Source organism: Saccopteryx bilineata, unplaced genomic scaffold, assembly GCF_036850765.1.
Source record: "Saccopteryx bilineata isolate mSacBil1 unplaced genomic scaffold, mSacBil1_pri_phased_curated manual_scaffold_57, whole genome shotgun sequence".
In the NCBI taxonomy this organism is placed as follows: domain Eukaryota; kingdom Metazoa; phylum Chordata; class Mammalia; order Chiroptera; family Emballonuridae; genus Saccopteryx; species Saccopteryx bilineata.
In genome coordinates, this window is record NW_027095482.1 from 53,536 (window position 1) to 71,540 (window position 18,005).

Below are 18,005 nucleotides of genomic sequence, written 5' to 3' on the forward strand. Positions count from 1 at the left end.
AGTATTAAAAATTAAAACTTTGCTTTAGAAAATGTTAAAGGAGAGAAACAGCATTTAGAAGTTAAATCATAGGTGTGAACCTTGCTAGTTAATTGGCAGTTTCTTAAATTAAATTGCAGCTCCAAAAGGAGTAATACAATCATGAGTAATACGATTATAGAAAATTAAATTATTAGAAATAACCCTTCTGTAGGTTGGGATAGTAGCTTGTTGCCCTCCACTGGGGTAAAAAATTAGAGAAAAATTCCAACACTCTCCCACAGGGCCAAGGAGATGTTAAAGTCTCTCTAAGTCTCTCAGCTATGTAGAAGGCATGCAGTTCATAATGGAGACCCTTTGCATTAGCCAAAATAGTAAATTTATAAAAAAATTTTTTAGGGAATTGAGGAAAAAATTGGAAAACTCATATAGGCAAAAGCAGCCCACTGTTAGAAAGGTAAATTTATAAAAAATGTATTTTTAATTGCTGCTTTTTTTGGTAAGAAAAGCAATAAAGGAAAACCACTGCCCCAGGGAAGGAAATGAAAGTCGGCTTGGTTTTTGGACATGCTGGTTCCAAATGCCCGCCCATCCACACCCCTCTCGCATGGAAATCATGTCCCTAATCTTGCAGTGAAAGAGAACGGGAGCCCTGAGATGGATGGGCGCCACTTTGGAAATGAGCTCGGAGCCTCGCTGCTGCTGCCATGCTGTGCTTGGCCAGGCTAGGGTTCAGTCAGCCCTTGGGATGTGCAAAGAAGAACAAGCATGTCGGATGCCTCTTCCTTTCCTCCTCTCTTAAGAACCCAGGTTGGTAAACTGCCATTTGCAAAGAGCTCACAGGTCACATAGGACTTTTAGTCCTCTTAGGAATAGCTCTCAAATGAAGAGCCAAGTGTGGGCGCTGCCTCAATAGGGAAGATGCCTACATATATAATTCTAATTTAAAATTTGGGTCTTAAAAGAAAATTTAGTTCTTGTACTGTTAGTAATTGGCTCTATTAACTAATAGGTTTTCCAACCACTAGGTTAGGAGTGGTGACTTATTGTTCCCCCACTATTTTTTTAAAAAAGTATTTCCATTTTAAAACTATATGATATTTCAAAGGCCATTTGTAAATTTTTTGTTTTATAGCCTAGTGATACTGAAATCTTAGTTTAAATATTAGAAGTTGTTAATAATGTCTTTTTATGTAATATTTAGTTTATTATCATTTGGCAACAATATTGTTCAATGTTAAGTAATATAAGGAAAGAGTCATATCCTGGAACTCCTGTGAATCTATTTTATCATGCTCTTTGTTTGAAAATTCTTTTGAATGCTAATGTACTGAGTTATTCAGCAGCAAAAACACTTTGGAATTCTAAAGGAGACACCAAAACCTGATTCTCCTGATTTCATCCAGCTAATAAGCCTGCTTTTGTCTTTTTTCAAGAGTTTATATAGACAGGAAAGGGCCCTCAAGTCCCTCAGTGAGATATTCTGAGCATGGCTTTTAAGGTCTATAATGACCAATAAAGGAGACAGAAAAGGCAAGTGGAGCCCAAAAGAGATCAGGAAAATAACAGCTTCTGGAATATACCCTTAAAGGCTCCAATGTCTCAAAGGAGCTTCATAAGATTTCGTCAGGGCCCTGCTTCAAAAGTGAAAAGAAAGGTCATTGAGCTGAGGTCTGCCAGGTCTCAGCCCCACCAGGATACATACCTCTGCAGAGAGAAAAAGTGACACAAGAAGGTAAGCTGCCCCCTTGCTCCATGAAGGGAGGGGTCAGTCTCTTCCAACCCTAATCCAGCTACCTGTGACCTGACCTTGCCCAGCCTACTCGGACTTACCATTGAAGGCTAAAAAGTGCCCAAGGTTACTGGCCCCATCTCACAACACCATTTACGAGCCTAAGGTATTTCTTCCAAATAGCAGGTAAAACTGATCTCATTTCTTGTAAACACGAGGGACATTTACTATGCCTTGCCTGAATAGTTAAGTTTTATTTATCCCTCGAAGATCTCTACTGTGGGTATTAACAGTCTAATTTCTGTCACTTTGTTTAATGTATAGTGTCTCCTTTATTTCTCTTTTCTCAATGCACCATGCCTATTGTAGGCTGGGACCTGCTCCTAATTCCAGCTAGAAACATTAATTACTAGGACTTAGACTCTAGCTGCAAAGTGTAGAAATGTGACTACAGTTCCAGTGCCTTGTATACTTTTCCTGAATATGTATGACTCATGCTATTTAGGACATTTCTCAGACTAAAATAGAAATTAGGTTCATTTGTAAATAATATAAAGCAACAATGGTGTCAACATAGATTCAGTGAAATTACATTAACATGTTAAGAACATTTATGACTGTAACAATTTTATTTTGGATTCTGTTATATTAGTTAAAACTTTGCTTTGTTTAATAATCTAATAGGCTTTAGTCATTTTTATTGTATTAAGATGCTTGTTATAGTATTTGTTAACATCACATATTTGATCTTTATTGTTTATTTTATATTTTTCCAGTCTGCCTCAAAATCTGGACATAGGAATTCAAATAGATAGAAAGATGCCACCCAAAACCAGTAGGGTCTTGGGATCCTTATTGCCAAAGGTTTATTCAAAACCAATTAGAAAAAGATTTTAACAAGAAAAATGAATTTTTCCAAGTAAACATTTAGAAATACACTTTAATAAAATAATTGACAATTGTTAGGAAATTGCTGTATATGGTTCTTTCCAGATTTAGCTTGCCCTTTCTAATATTGGACCTGCATTTGTGTCTACAGTCTCAAAGCTAGTAGAAAAAAAACGAATATAAATTAGGAACTAATTTAAAGTTACATTGTGCCCACAGGTACCCAAAGGTTCAGGGCAAATAAAATGCATGAATCAAGTAGTAAAAGAAATGTAACCACTCTTTCCTTAACTACTTGCAAGATTTACAGGTTACTCAGCAAACTGTCCAAAAGACTGTTCAAGAGGTGCTTCCAGAATTACCAGGAGATCAAGTACATCACTCAAGGACTGACTCTCACGAGGATGGGTCCAGACATCGTGATCCTGACCACTCCCACTGCTGCTAAGGTACAAGGATGGCATGCTTTACTTCAACCACAAACCAAATGCTGGTTGGTTTACGTATGGTGAATGCATGAAGAAACTTACTAAGGACTTTCTTTTAATTAGACTTTGGGAAAAAGGGAAACTAGGGTAAAAAAATGTCAACTTAATTGTCACTAAAGGTTAAAGAGTTCTGACGAAAAGTAAATTGTTATAAAAGCCAATTAATTTTATGTAAGTTGCAAAAGATTTGTACAATTTTTAGAAAATCAATCAGTAATATTTGTTTCTTTAGTGAACTGTATTGCTATTAGTGCTGTTTCTTAAATATCTATTACATGCTATAAGTTAATATCTTCTACTCAACAGCTTCATGCTCTTCAGTAAATTAAGTAAATTATTCAATTTAGAAAATAAAAACAGTAGGGATAGTTGTAAGGTACCAAAAGCTACAGAATTAATATTAATATTTTAAGGAGCTTAAAGAATATTTTATTAATTTGGGCTATGCATGCAGAGAGATTTTGTAAATGATCTTTGTACTTGTGTGATTAGCATTATACTGGGATGACCAATAGCATTGTATTGTAAATGCAGAGGGAAGAAAATTTGGATTTTTTTACCTCCCCTCACACCTATAAGTAAGCAAGTAAATAGCTTCCAGGTGTAGTAAGAAAAAAATTAAAATAAACTTTATATTAATGGACCATTTACAGGTATTTGTTCCTATGGAAACTACCTCTCCCCTCCTGAAAAGTGTGTAGTTAATGCATGTATCTTTAGACAAAGGAATAGCAAATGAACACTAGAAAATATAGGAATGTCTTTTAATATGTAAAGTGACATTAAAATGTATTATGCTCACTTTGTTAAAGATAACATGAGGAGGCCATCTCCCAGGTGATATTAATGTGTGTTGAGAATCCTTGTAGCCTGGGGCTTGGTTTTGGGATTAAGCCTTTCCCACCTGTTTTGATGTGGGGTGGTACAATCCAATCATGCCTCAGAGAAGTGACTTTGTATTAGAGACTTCCCTATTTTGTATATTGGATTAAGGGTTTGGATTTCTACACTATAAAATGGGGACAGAGCAGGAGCTTGCTCTCTTGGTTCCTGAGATTATCATTAGAAGAGAGAGCAGAGCAGAAAGCAGAAGAAGGAGGCCATGTGGAGTAGGCCAGGAAAAGCAGCCAAGATGGCGGAGTGCTGAGTGAGATGCCAGTTTGTGTAGAGTTTGTATCTGGGATGAGGAAGGAGATGGGGAACTGAGGAGAATAAGACTGGTGAGCTAGAAACCTTTGATTCTAGGAAACTCAGATAAGTCAGTGGCTTTGTGAGCACTGAATGTGAGTTTTTACCATTGTGTTGCCTTGTAAGTTTTAATGTGTAGAAGCGTTCTTTTATGAATCCTATAGACAGATGTTATAAACTTGTTAATGAATTGTGTCCCATTCTCCCCCTCATCCTTTTTCCAAACCTGTATAGGAGAAAACAAAGGTTATAAGCTTATGCCATGATGTCAGGATTTTTCCCCACCCACGTATAATTAAGTGTATATAACCAGCACCTATAATATTATAGATGCACATGATTTGGGTCTGCTGCCCTCTGTAAGCTATATGTGGCTGACATATTTAATAAATTTTCTCTTTTAATAAAACTCCTCAAAATTTATCTAGATTTGGTGTCTCTGAAAACCTGCAGAATTGTGGATTGAGTACTTTACAACAAAAAAAGCTAAATAAGGTGAAAATAAACTCCTCCTCCTGAATCCAACAACTAATTAAAGTCAGAGAAAAACCAATGTCTCAAAAACTATATAGACATTTGAATATGGAAAATAAGAGTGTATCAAAGCAGAAACCTGTTGCTGCAGCCAATAGCACACTTTATTTAAGAACTTTCCAGTGGGTTCAAGATGGTGGCATTTGTAGACACTGAGCTTCCACCTGTTGTCCAAAAGCTTCAAAAAATTAATATTAATATTTTTGGAAGCTTAAAAAACATTTCATTAATTTGGGCTAGGCATACAGAGAGATTTTGTAAATAATCTTTGTACTTATGTGATTAGCATAAAACCAAGATGGCCGATGGCATTGTGTTGTAAATGGAAAGGGGAAGGAGACTTGCATTATCTGACCTTTTCACACACTTATGGGAAAATGAGTAAATAGCTAGCCAGGTGCAGAAAGAAATAATTTTTTAAAAAACCTTTTCTTATATTAATGTGCCATTTACAGTCATTTGTCCCCATGGAAACTGCCTCTCCCCTCCTGAAAGCATGTAGTTAATATACGTATCTCTAAACAAAGGAATAACAAATGAACACTAAAATTATAGAAATGTCTTTTAGTATGTAAAGTAACTGTTACCTTGTAAATTTTAATATGCAAAAATATTTTTGTAAACCCTATAGACAAATGTTATAAACTTGCTAATGAATTGTGTCCCATCCCCCCTTCATTTTTTTTTCAAACCTGTGTAGGTGATAACAAAGCTTATACCATAATGTCAGGCTTTTTCCCCACCATATATACTTAAGGGTATATAACCAGCCCCTAAAATATTATAGACACACACGATTTGAGACTGCTGCCCCATATAAGCTATATGCAGGCCAACATATTTAAGAAATTTCCTCTTTTAATAAAACTCTTCAAAATTAATCTGGACTTGGTGTCTCTACAAAAACACACGGAATTGTGGATTGGGTACTTTATTACATTTGGTGTTTAACGTGAGGCCTATGGTATTTCGCATCACTGAGCAGAGGCACTTCGAGTCGGCTGGTCTCTCCACAAGGCTGCCAAGTTCCGCTTGAATCTCAAGGAGAGGCATGCCACCTGACATGTTTTCAGGGCTCCTGGTCTTCCTGTGGGTCTGAACAGTCCTCCAGTAGATGCCACCTGGTTTCCAAATTCAACAATTAGACAATTCGGCAGAGAAATAAAGAAAGTATTTCTTTATTGAATTTTCTGGCTTTCCTGTAAACTATTGCTTTTGCTTTTCTGTCTGTGACTGGTACTGGTCAAATTTGTTTGGGACTAGAATGTAGGTACTTTGGGGCTTCACTGAGGTGTGACTCGGGAGATGTGACTCTGGTGATGTAAGTAGGGCCTTCAAAGCAGCTTTGGTGAGCTGAAACTCTGAAAAATTGTAGGTGAAAATACATTTTTTCTTTTGCTGAGTTGTAGCTCTGGAATATTGTAGGTAAAAGAAAAGCTGTTGCTTTTACTGAGTTGTAACTTCAGAGATGTGTAGGTAAAAAAAATCGTCTGCATTGCTGAGTTGTAACTTTGGAAATTATGTAGGTAAAGCCACTTTCCCGGCATTACTGAGTAGAATCTAACCCTGTTGTGGACCCTCCAGAGACTGAGACATCAGTAGGTGATTCATTGGTCTTAATTAGGATTCTCTGGATGCATTTAGTTGTACTATGAAAAAATAACTAAAAAGGACAGAGTAAAGACCTCAAACTTCCAGAGGCAGCTAGTTATGGTATGCTCTCAAAGAAAAACCTCAGTTCAGACACCTTTGTATTTTTAGAAATCTCATTCTTCTTTGTTCTCCTTACTTTTGTATAAAAAATTTCCCAGGTTTAAGTTTAAAGTCCTTGCAGGGTCACGGCCTGTGAACACCTAAGTGGCCACAATGGGGAACCCATCTCTCGTCTATGAAAATGTGCTTGTGCATGTGTGTATAAGTCCTTTGTTTATTGTCTAAATGTGTCTGTTTTAAAGCATAGATTAGGTCTTCTGTGTCAAAATTGGAAGCTTCTGACTAAAAAACAATCTTAAGTGGTGAACTATTATTCTCTTTGTTCTCATATTAGCTTCAGGGTGCCCTGTTAGGTTTCTCCTGTGAAAGAAATTATTCTCTTCTCTTGGTTTCTTCACCTTGTCTTGTGTAATAATTAATACCTGCTATAGTCAAACACCTTTTATTCTGGGTGCTAGTTATTTATCTGTCTTATCTTTTTGTTTTTATTGGTGCACTAATTTCTGGATATTTCTTAAGTAGTTTTAATTTTGTAACCAGTAACCTTGGCTATTAAATATGGGAAGAGGGGCCAGTTCACAGAAGACCCCATTAGGTTGTCTTTTAAAGCACTTTCAAGAAGTTTATGAAGACAACTGTGGGTATGGAATTAACTGGTCTAAGAGAAGGCTTTGCACTCTCAGTGAATCACAATGGCCAACTTTCAGGGTTAAATTACCAAAAGCTGGGACTTTTAATCCCCAAATAGTAAAAGAAGTCTGCAAGATAATAACTAGGAATCCAGGCTGCCCTGATCAGTTTTCATACATTAATTAATGGCTAAATTTAACATTAGATCCACCACAATGGCTAAAACTTGTTCAATACAGAAAGGGTGATACATCTCCCTAGTCTGGCCAGACTTATACCTAAGACAGAAATAAAATTCAAGAAAAAAAATGAGAACTCAGTTAAGAAGAAATCAATGTGTGTATTGCAATAAGGAATATGCCCAGGAAAGCGTTTCTTTAGCCTCTAGGAGAAAGGGCTGGCAAGCAACCGATTTAGGTGAGAGAAGAGAGAAAAGCCGAGTGAGGATGTGCAGTGGGCGGAACGATGGAGTGGGGGCGCTGTGTGTGAAATAATGGAGTGGGGTCACGATGGCAGAGAGGTGAACATAGACAAGACCCCTCCCCACTAGCCACACTTCTGCCCTTGCCACCACAGCACACCCAAGCAGAAGTCAAACAGCAGGCAGAAAGCTGAGCACCAAGAGGAGAGCCCCACCGCCACCTCCAGAGGCATACTTAGGCTAAGATTCAGCCAGCAGTGTGTGGAGTGACAGGGAAAGGCACTAGAGAAAGGGTGAAGTAACTAAAAATATAGAATAAAAACTAGTTTCAAATGTCCACCTAATGTCCAAAAGAGGTTTTGCCCATTTGGAAAATATAAAGTAGGAACATTAAAAATTAAAACTTTGCTTTAGAAAAATCTTAAAACAAAAAGAATTTAGAAATTAACAAACCATAGGTGTGGACCTTGCTAGTTAATTGGCAGTTTCTTAAATTAAATTGAAACTCCAGAAGGAATAATAAAAACATAAATAATAGAATTATAGGAAATAAAATTTAAAATAAGCCCTTCATGGGTTGGGGAATAATGGCTTGTTGACCTCTACTGGTGTAAAAAAAAAATTCCAACACTCTCCCACAGGCGAAGGGGATGCTGAATCCTCTATAATCCTCTCAATTACATAGAAGGCATGAAGTTTATAAGGGAGACCCACTGCATTAGAAAAATTGTAAAAAAATTTTCAAGGAATTGTGGGAAAATCTAGAAACCTCATATAGGCTAAAACAACTCACTATTGGAAAAATAATTTTGTGAAAATTATATTTAGCTGCTCAAAGCAAGACAGTTAGTTTACAGGTGGTGAATTGATTCAATTCCTGCTTGGGAGAAGCCCCATTATCTTGCTAAGGAACTTGGCTATAAACTGGGGGGAAAAAAAGAATAAATAAATAATAAATAATAATAAATAAAGCAACAGACTCTGCTTCCAGTTCTTGGAGTCGGCTTCCCCCTCAGGCATCCATCCCACCCCTCATAATTGATTTAATAGTTTAAATTACTGTAAGTAAAAATAAAAGTTAATATCTCATTGTCAACTAGATAATTTGTACCAAAAATCACTTATGATATAAAAAATATTTTCTATGTTAAAATATATATATTATTTCAAAGGCCTTTCTGTTAATTCTTTTATTTATTGTTTTATAGCCTTATAACCATGATGGTGAACCTTTTTATAAAAACTGCCCACTTTTGCAGTGCTGGTCAACCTGGTCCCTCCCGCCCACTAGTGGGCATTCCAGTTCTCATAGTGGAAAAATTGCAGTGCCATTTATTTGCTCCACTACTGCCCACCATAAAAGCTAAAACGTCCACTATTGGGCAGGAGAAACCAGGTTGACCAGCACTGCAAAAGTGAGTGGTTTTTATAAAAAGGTTTGCCATTATGGCCTTATAATATTGAAATCTTAGTTTAAATATTAAAAATTATTAATGATGCCTTTTTATATGTTTATTTTATATCATTTTAAAACAATACTGTTCAATGCTATGTAATATAAAAAAGATATCATATCCTAAAACTTCTACAAATCTATTTTATCATACTTTTGTTAAAATTTCTTTAATTATTAATGTACTGAGTTATTCAGCAGTGAAGAGACTCTGAAATTCAATAAAAACCAAAATCCTGTTTTTAATGATTTAATCAGCCTAATAATGCTGCTTTTGTCTTTTCCAAGAATTTATATAAACAAAAAAAGGGCTCTCAAGCCCCTCAGCAAAATCTTCGAAGCATGGCTTTTAAGGTTTATAATGACCAAGATAGAAACAGAAAAGGCAAATAGAGCCCAAAAGAGATCAGAAAAATACCAGCTCTTGGCATATACCCTTAAAAGGCTCCAGATCCCCTTGGGGGCTTCATAGAATTCCCTCAGGGCCCTTGCTTCAAGGGTGAAAAAAAGTCATTGTGCTGAGTTTTGCCAGGCTTCTCGACCCCACCGGGGACACGCCTTTTCTGTGAAAGAAAAAGGGACACAAAAAGGTAAGATACCCCCTTGCTCCACAGAGGCAGGGTTCAGTCTCTTCCAACCCTTTCCAGCTTCCTGTGACCTGACCTTACCCAGGTTGCTGGGACTTGCCACTGAAGCTAAAAAGTGCCTAAGGCCATTGGCCTCATCTTACGACATCGTTTACAGGCCTAACATATTTCTTACAAGTAGCAGGTAAAACTGATCTCATTTCTTGTAAACACAAAGGCCATTTACTATGCCTTGCCTAAATATTTGAGTTTTATTTATCCCTTGAAGATCTTTACTGGGGGTAATGACAGTCTGATTTTTGTTGCTTTATTTAATGTATAATGTCTCCTTTATTTCTCTTGACTCAATGCCCCATGCCTATTTTAGGCTGGGACCTGCTTCTAATTCCAGCTAGAAACATTGGTCATTAGGACTTAGACTCTAACTATAAAGTGTAGAATGTAACCACAACTCCAATGCCTCAATGTCTCGTGGACTTATTCTGAATGTGTGTAACTCCTGCTCTTTAGGACATTTCTCAGACTGAAATAGAAATTAGATTACATTTGTAAATAATATAAAACAACAATAATGTCAACATAAACTTAGTAAAATTACATTAACATATTAAGAACATTTATGACTATAAAAATTTTATTTTAAATCCTATTATATTAACTAAAATTTTATTATTATTTTATAATCTAATAGACTTTAGTCACTTTGTTGTAATAAAACACTTGTTATAATATTTGTTAACATTAGCTATTTGAATTTTATTATTAATTGTATATTCTTCCAGTCTGCCTCAAAATCAGAACATAGTAATTCAAATGAATAGATGCCACCCAAAACCAGTGGAGTTTTAGGACTCCTATTGACAAAGGTTTATTCAAAACCAATTAGAAAAAATTTAAAAACAAAAAAGAAAGGAATTTTCTCAAGTACCCAAAAGTTTAGGGCAAATAAATTACATAAATCAAATAGTAAAAAATAATAATAATAACCACCCCTTAAGAACTTGCAGGATTTACAGGTTACTATGCAAACAGTTCAAAACACTGTACAAGAGATACTTCCAGCATTACCAGGACATCAAGTACATCACCCAAGGACTAACACCCATGTGGACAGGTCCACACACCTTGATCCTGACCAATACCACTGCTGCTAAGGTAGAAAAATGGCATGCCTTACTCCAACCACAAACCGGATGCTGGTTGGTCTAAGTACAACAAATGTATAAAAAAATTCACTAAGGACTCTTTTAATCAGACTTTGGAAAAAGGGAAACTAGGGTAAAAAAAAGTCAACTCAATTGTCACTAAAGAAATTAAAAATTTAAAATAAAAATTCTGACTAAAAATAAATTATTATAAAAACCAAGTTTTATATGTTACAAAAAATTACACAATCTATAAAAATTAATATTTGTTTCTTTAATAAATTATCTTGTGGCCCTGGCTGGTTGGCTCAGTGGTAGAGCATCGGCCTGGCATGCAGAAGTCCCGGGTTCGATTCCAGGCCAGGGCACACAGGAGAAGCGCCCATTGCTTCTCCACCCCTACCCCTCTCCTTTCTCTCTGTCTCTGTTTTCCCCTCCCACAGCTGAGGCTCCATTAGAGCAAAGTTGCCTGGGTGCTGAGGATGGTTCTATGGCCTCTACCTCAGGCGCTAGAATGGCTCTGGTTGCAACAGAGCAATGGCCCAGATGGGTGAAGCATCACCCCCTTGTGGGCATGCTGGGTGGATCCTGTTGGACGCATGGGGGAGTCTGTCTGACTGCCTTTCTGTTTCCAATTTTAGAAAAATACAAAATAAATAAATAATAAATAAATAAGTATTAATTAACCGATGCTGGTTGGTCTAAGTACAATGAATGTATAAAAAAACTCACTAAGGATTCCCTTTTTAATCAGACTTTGGGAAAAGGGAAACTAGGGTAAAAAAAAAGTCAACTCAATTGTCAATAAAGGTTAAAAAATTTAAAATAAAAAATTCTGACTAAAAGTAAATTATTACAAAAACCAAAAGTTTTATATATGTTACAAAAAATTATACAATCTATAAAAAATTAATCAATATTTGTTTCTTTAATAAATTATATTGCTATTAATGCTGTCTGCTAAATATCTGTTACATGTTATAAGATAATATTCCTAAACAACAGCCTTATGCTCTTCAACAAATTAAGTCAAAGATTTGACTTAGAAAATAAAACCAGTGGGGATTGTTGCAAGACACCAAAAACTACAAAATTAATGTTAATATCTTAGGAAGCTTAAGGTCATTTCATTAATTTGGGCTAGGCATACAGACTTTGTAAATAATCTCTATACTTATATGATTAGCATAAAACCAAGATGGCTGATGGTTTTATGTCATAATTGCAAAGAGGAAGGAGACTTGGATTCTCTGACTTTCCCACATCCCTATGGGGAAATGAGTAAATACCTAGCCAGGTGCAGAATAAAAAAATAAAAATAAACCTTTTCTTATATTAACAGGCCACTTACAGGCATTTGTTCTTATGATTACTACCTCTTCCCTCCTGAAATCATGTAGTTAATATATATATATATAATATATATATATATATATATATCTTACAAAAAAATAACAAATGAACACCAAAAATTATATAAATGTCTTTTAGTATGTAAAATAACATTTTTACCATTGTGTTTCCTTGTAAACTTTAATATATGAAAATATCTTTTTATAAACCCTATAGATGAATGTTATAAACTTACGAATAAATTGTGTCCCATCCCCACTTTATTCTTTTCTCAAACCTGTATAGGTGAAAACAAAGCTTATATCATAATATTAGGCTTTTTACTTGCCCATGTATACTTAAGGGTATATAACCAGCCCCTAAAATATTATAGACACATACAATTTGGGACTGCTGCCCCATGTAAGCTATATGCAGCTGACATATTTAAGAAATTTCCTCCTTTAATAAAACTCTTCAAAATTTATCTGGACTTGGTGTCTCTACAAAAGCCCACAAAGTTGTGGATTAAGTACTTTATAACATACCCTCCCTAAAACCTATTTAACATACCACTTTACTTAGAACAATTCCTCTTGAAAGAACAAAGAAAAAATTAAACAGCTTCTGCATAATAAGCAAGAGAAAGACAAAGAGAGAGAGAGAGAGAGAGAGACAGAGAGCATAGAGAAGGCTGAGGAACCATGAGAGCTCTGCAGGAGCTGAAGAAACAGCTCAGAACCTAAGAGACCAGTGAGCACCACTGTTTACACCTTCAGAGCATGTGGGTAGAAGATGGGAGCTCCATCCAGGGTCTATGGCCACCCGCAGGGCACTGCAGTACATCCCCAGCCACCCCTCCTGGAGCTAAACACAACGGAATCATGAGGGCAGAATAGCTTGTATAAAGAGAGGTCCTCTTCCCAGATACAGACCCAGCAGGTAGTTATGGCAGGGCGACTCTTCACCCACTGAGCTGCATGTACATGTGGGTCTCCCCCACCTAGAGAGAGTGCAGAGATAGCAAAACACTTCTGGACCAGCTGCAGAAATATTCAACCCAGAGAAAGTGCTGAGATAGTGGGTCAGTATTGGCATTACCCCTCCTGAACAATGGGGTGCCAGCAAATGGGCTATGGTCTGCACACAGGACTGCCTGATGAGAGAAAATGCAGAGATTGGGGGGCGCTGCTGCTTGCACTGGTTGGGCTGTTCTACCCAAGAAAGCACAAAGCTAGCAAAACCTTGTGACCCAGCACAGAGTGAAAGGGGCAATGCTGTGCATGTGCACAGGGCTGCCAAGCCCTGAGAAGGTGAAGAATGAACAAATTAAGGCTGTGTGTGCACCCAAGGCTACCCCACCAAGACAAAGGGTGGATCTGTTGTAAAATGCCAAAAACTAAAGAATTAATATTAACATTTTAGAAAATTTAAAGAACATTTTGTTAATTTGGGCTAGGCATGCATAAAGATTTTGTAAGTGTGATTTCTATGCTTGTGTGATTAGCATAAGACCAAGATAGCATTGTGTTGTAAATGCAGAAAGAGGAAGGAGACTTGGATTCCCTGACCTTCCCCCATACCTATGGGGGGAAATTCAATGGCTAGCCAGGTGTAGGGAGAAAAGAATTAAATCTTTTCTTGAACTGATGGATAATTTGTAGGCATTTGTTCCCTAGGAAACCACACCTCCCCTCCTGAAAGCATGTAATTAATGTATGTATCTCTAATAAAAGTATAAACTTATTCCGTGATGTCAGGTTTTTTTCCCTCCCATGTATAATTAGGAGTATATAAACAGCCCCTGAACTGCTTTTGGGGCTGCACAATTTGGGTCTGTTGCCCTGTGTCAGCCATATGTGGCTGGCATATTTAATAAATTTTCTCCTTTAATAAAACTTTTCAAAAACTTATTTAAACTACATGCCTCTATGAACACCCAGGGATTTGTAGATTTAGTTACTTTACAACAGATCTAATGGGGGGTGAGATGCAAGAAAGTAATCAGATACCCAGCGCAGACCATGCTCTGACAACAGATAATTAAAACAGGACAGACAAAGCACACAACACAGCCCTTTCTACACCAGGCAGCCCTGCCCAGATTAAAAGGGCAAGGAGGCTCACACACCCCAGGCAGCCCATTCAGAACCCACTCAGGCCAGGTGAAAGGACAGGCACTGTATGTACATCCCCCCCAACTACAATTGACAGGCTGAAATTATTCAACACACAATGTAACAAAGACAACTTTTTTAAGAATGCGTAAGATGTCTACTTCATTATACTCAAAAGAACAAAAACAGAAAGTCAAACAATGGGAAGACAGAAGAATATATACCCCCAATGAAGAAATAGGAAAAAAACTCAGGAGAAATATCCTAATTAAATGGAGATAGGTAATTGGGAAGATAAAGAATTCAAAGCAAACAGTCATAACGATGTTCGATATACTTGAGAGTAGAATAGAGGAACTCAAGAGAGCGCTTGAACAACAAGAAAATGTAGTAAGTTCATCTGGCTTGAGCGCAAACTCACCAGCTTGAGTGCGGGGATCATAAACATGACCCCATGGTCGCTGGTTGAGCCCAAAGGTTGCTGGCTTAAAAGCCCAGTGGCAGCTTGAGCAAGGGGGGTCACTGACTTGGCTGGAGTCCCTGCCCTGGCCCGTCCTTGCATCCCTAAGACTAGCCCCACAGGTTCTCTTGGGACACCCCACCGTGAGCGTGCACGCACACGTGAGAATGTGCAGCCATGGGCTAAGCAGTTAGCCTCAACTCCATCTCCTTCTCAGGCACATTGGGGCTGGGAGTGAGGGGTGGCCGGAAAAATGAACGCAGACGAGGGCCTGCGGGGGCAGGGTGGCGAGGATGGAGCCACATAGAATGCAGGGAGGTGGTTTGGGGGTAGCCCAGACCCAGAGGGGGAGGAGCGGTACCGCCAGCCTCTGTACATGGTCACGTGGCCGCATCTCCCCCAGACCCCCCACATCTTCAGGGACATCCGTGCCTACTTCTCCCAGTATGGGTGGCTGCCGTAAGCGACTGGGGGAAGGTACGCTGCCCTAAGGAGGAGAGGAACCAGGATGCGCTGCTGTGCACAGGAGACAGTGCGCAGAAACCGGGAGGGAACCATGGGTGGCATGTGGGCCAGTCTCTGTCAGGGCTGCTCTTTCAAGTGCTTCACTTTTGGGACCACGATTTTGTTTCTCCCCAGGCCTCAGAGCCCTTTCTCCTGCTTTCATGATTCACCGCCGGCAGGCACCAGACTCCTGGTGGAGGACACTGAGAACTCACATGAAGAATGGACTCAGAGCCTGACCAGGTGGTGGCGCAGTGGATAGTGTTGGACTGGGATGCGGAAGGACCCAGGTTCAAGACCCCAGGATAACCAGCTTGAGCATGGGCTCATCTGGCTTGAGCAAAAAAGCTCACCAGCTTGGACCCAAGGTCACGGGCTCGAGCGGGGGGTTACTCAGTCTGCTGAAGGCCCGCGGTCAAGGCACATATGAGAAAGCAATCAATGAACAACTATGGTTTCGCAACAAAAAACTGATGATTGATGCTTCTCATCTCTCTCCGTTCCTGTCTGTCTGTCCCTCTCTATCCCTCTATCTGACTCTCTCTCTGTCCCTCTAAAATAAATAAATAAAAAAAATAATTTTAAAAAATTAAAAAAAAGAATGGACTCAGAGGCAGCGAGGTGAGGGGCCACAGGCACAGCGTTTCCTTTTGAAACCAACCTGGGTCAGGTCCCCGGCATCTCAACAGCTAAGGAGGAACAGAGCTTGCATTTAGCAAAAGAGCGAGATGCAAACAGTGCATTGTGCAGTAAGGGGCAATTTGCTACACTGCTTTCATGTGTAAATAATTACATATATTTATAGATGCATTAATGAGCAGGAACGGTATAAAAGTATAAACGCATGTAAGAAATAACTCATTCAAAAAAAAAAGGAAATAACTCATTCAGAACACTTGTCATCACAAGAGGAGGAGGCAGGTCTGGCCAGTCAGCAGTGCTCCAGGACAGGGTTGCCTGGGCAGCAGCTGCCACATCACAGATGGAAAAATATTAATCATGGTAATTAAGGCAACTGGGGTTGTGGGCCAGGGTAGGAACCATTGTATCAGGCCCTGTGTCAGCAATCTTTTCACTGTGTCTGATTTCATGAGGGTGTGGTCAGTAAGGTTCTTCTGCTTCCATGGGTCTAGCATTGAAACACAGCTGAAGTCCAGATGTGATCTCTAACTTGACCCAATTGGTTTCTGTGGTCCACAGACCTGAAGATCTGTTCCCAAGACTGTTTGGTGCTGACCAGGGCAAGGATGGCCAAATGTGTAAAGATGAAAGGATAAGAAGAAAAGGAGGCAAGGTGGTCATTGTACCATTAGACTAGACAAGAAGACAGAAAGGAGCCTTGGCCAAGCTGCTTAATTTGATAGAGAGTCATCCCCATACAGTCAAAGTTGTGGGTTTAATGTCCAGTCAGGGCCCATATAAGAATCAACCATTGAAGCCTGACCAGGTGGTAGCACAGAGGATAGAGCATCAACCTGGGAGGATAAGGACCCAGGTTCCAAACCCCAAGGTGGCAGGCTTGAGGATGTGTTCACCAGCTTTAGTGCAGGGTTGCTGTTTTGAGTGTGCGATTGTAGACATAACCCCATGGTCACTGGCTTGAAGCCAAAGGGTGCTGGCTTGAGCCCAAGGATGCCAGTTTGAGCAAGAGGTCACTCACTTAGCTAGAGTCCCCTAGTCAAGGCACATAGGAGAAAGCAATCAATGAACAACTAAGATGCTACAGCTATAACTTGATGCTTCTCATCCCTCTACCTTCCTGTCACTCTACTTAAAAAAAAGAAAGAATAATTAAGCATTAAATGCATAAATCAGTGGGACAACAAATCAATATTACTCTTTCACTCTCTTCCCTCTTCTCTCTCTGTGTCGAGGCTGCTCCATCAAGTGCTTTGCTTGAGAGAGAAATGAGAGAGAACGAGAGGGGAGGCAGACAGGAACAGAAAGCGGCAAGTTGTAGTAGTTGCTTCTTGTATGTACCTTGACCAGCAAAGAATGAGGTTATGAATTGTTGACCTTAGTATACAGGTCACTGCTTTACTCATTGTGTCACCACAGGTCAGGCAAATTTAAAAAAAAATTACAAAAAGAAAACAGAAGAAAGTGTTATGTTAAAAAATGGACTTTCTGTACAGTGAAGTGACTTTATTATATTTTTACATGAACGGCCAACTTTCTTTCTTTTTCTTTCTTATTTTAGTGAGAGACAGAAGAGAGAGGAAAGGACAGACAGGGACAGAATGTCTAAAAGGAAGAGACATGAGAAGCATCAATTCTTCATTGCAGCTCCTTAGTTGTTCATTGATTGCTTTCTCATATGTGCCTTGAATGGGGGGCTACAGCACAGTGAGTGACCAACTGCTCAAGCCAGCTACCTTGGACTTGAGCCAGTCGACCATTGGGTCATGCCTATGATCCCACACACAAGTCAGCAACCCTGTGCTCAAGCTAGTGAGCCTGCATGAAAGCAGGATTAGCCCACACTGAAGCCAGCAGCTTTGGAGTTTCAAACCTGGGTTTTAAGCATCATAGTCCATCCTGGAGAAGCAAGACCCTCTGGACAACACTCTAGATGAAAATTGGGTAAGAGAAAATCATTTGTAGATTTCAGTTCCTCTGAGTCTTTAGAAAGGCTAATAAGTATGGCCTAGGTATGTGGGGTGGACTTTGGATAGGCCTGGATTTAAGCTCTACTAAACTGAGAGTGAATTTAGCACTGGAGCTTTGGGCAAATCTTAAAAATTCTCTGAGCTCTTGAATGCTAATTTGTAAGGTGAAGATATGTGCATATATTCTTTGACAGTATTCAATTTATTTCTTTGTGTATGTATTTA

The 18,005-nt window shown here is 38.7% G+C and overlaps 1 pseudogene; it reads right to left on the reverse strand.

Annotated features, from left to right (window-relative positions):
• Window positions 1-4,484: 4,484 nt before the first annotated feature.
• Window positions 4,485-18,005, reverse strand: part of LOC136318357 (histone-lysine N-methyltransferase PRDM9-like) — a 32,910-nt pseudogene continuing 19,389 nt past the window's right edge.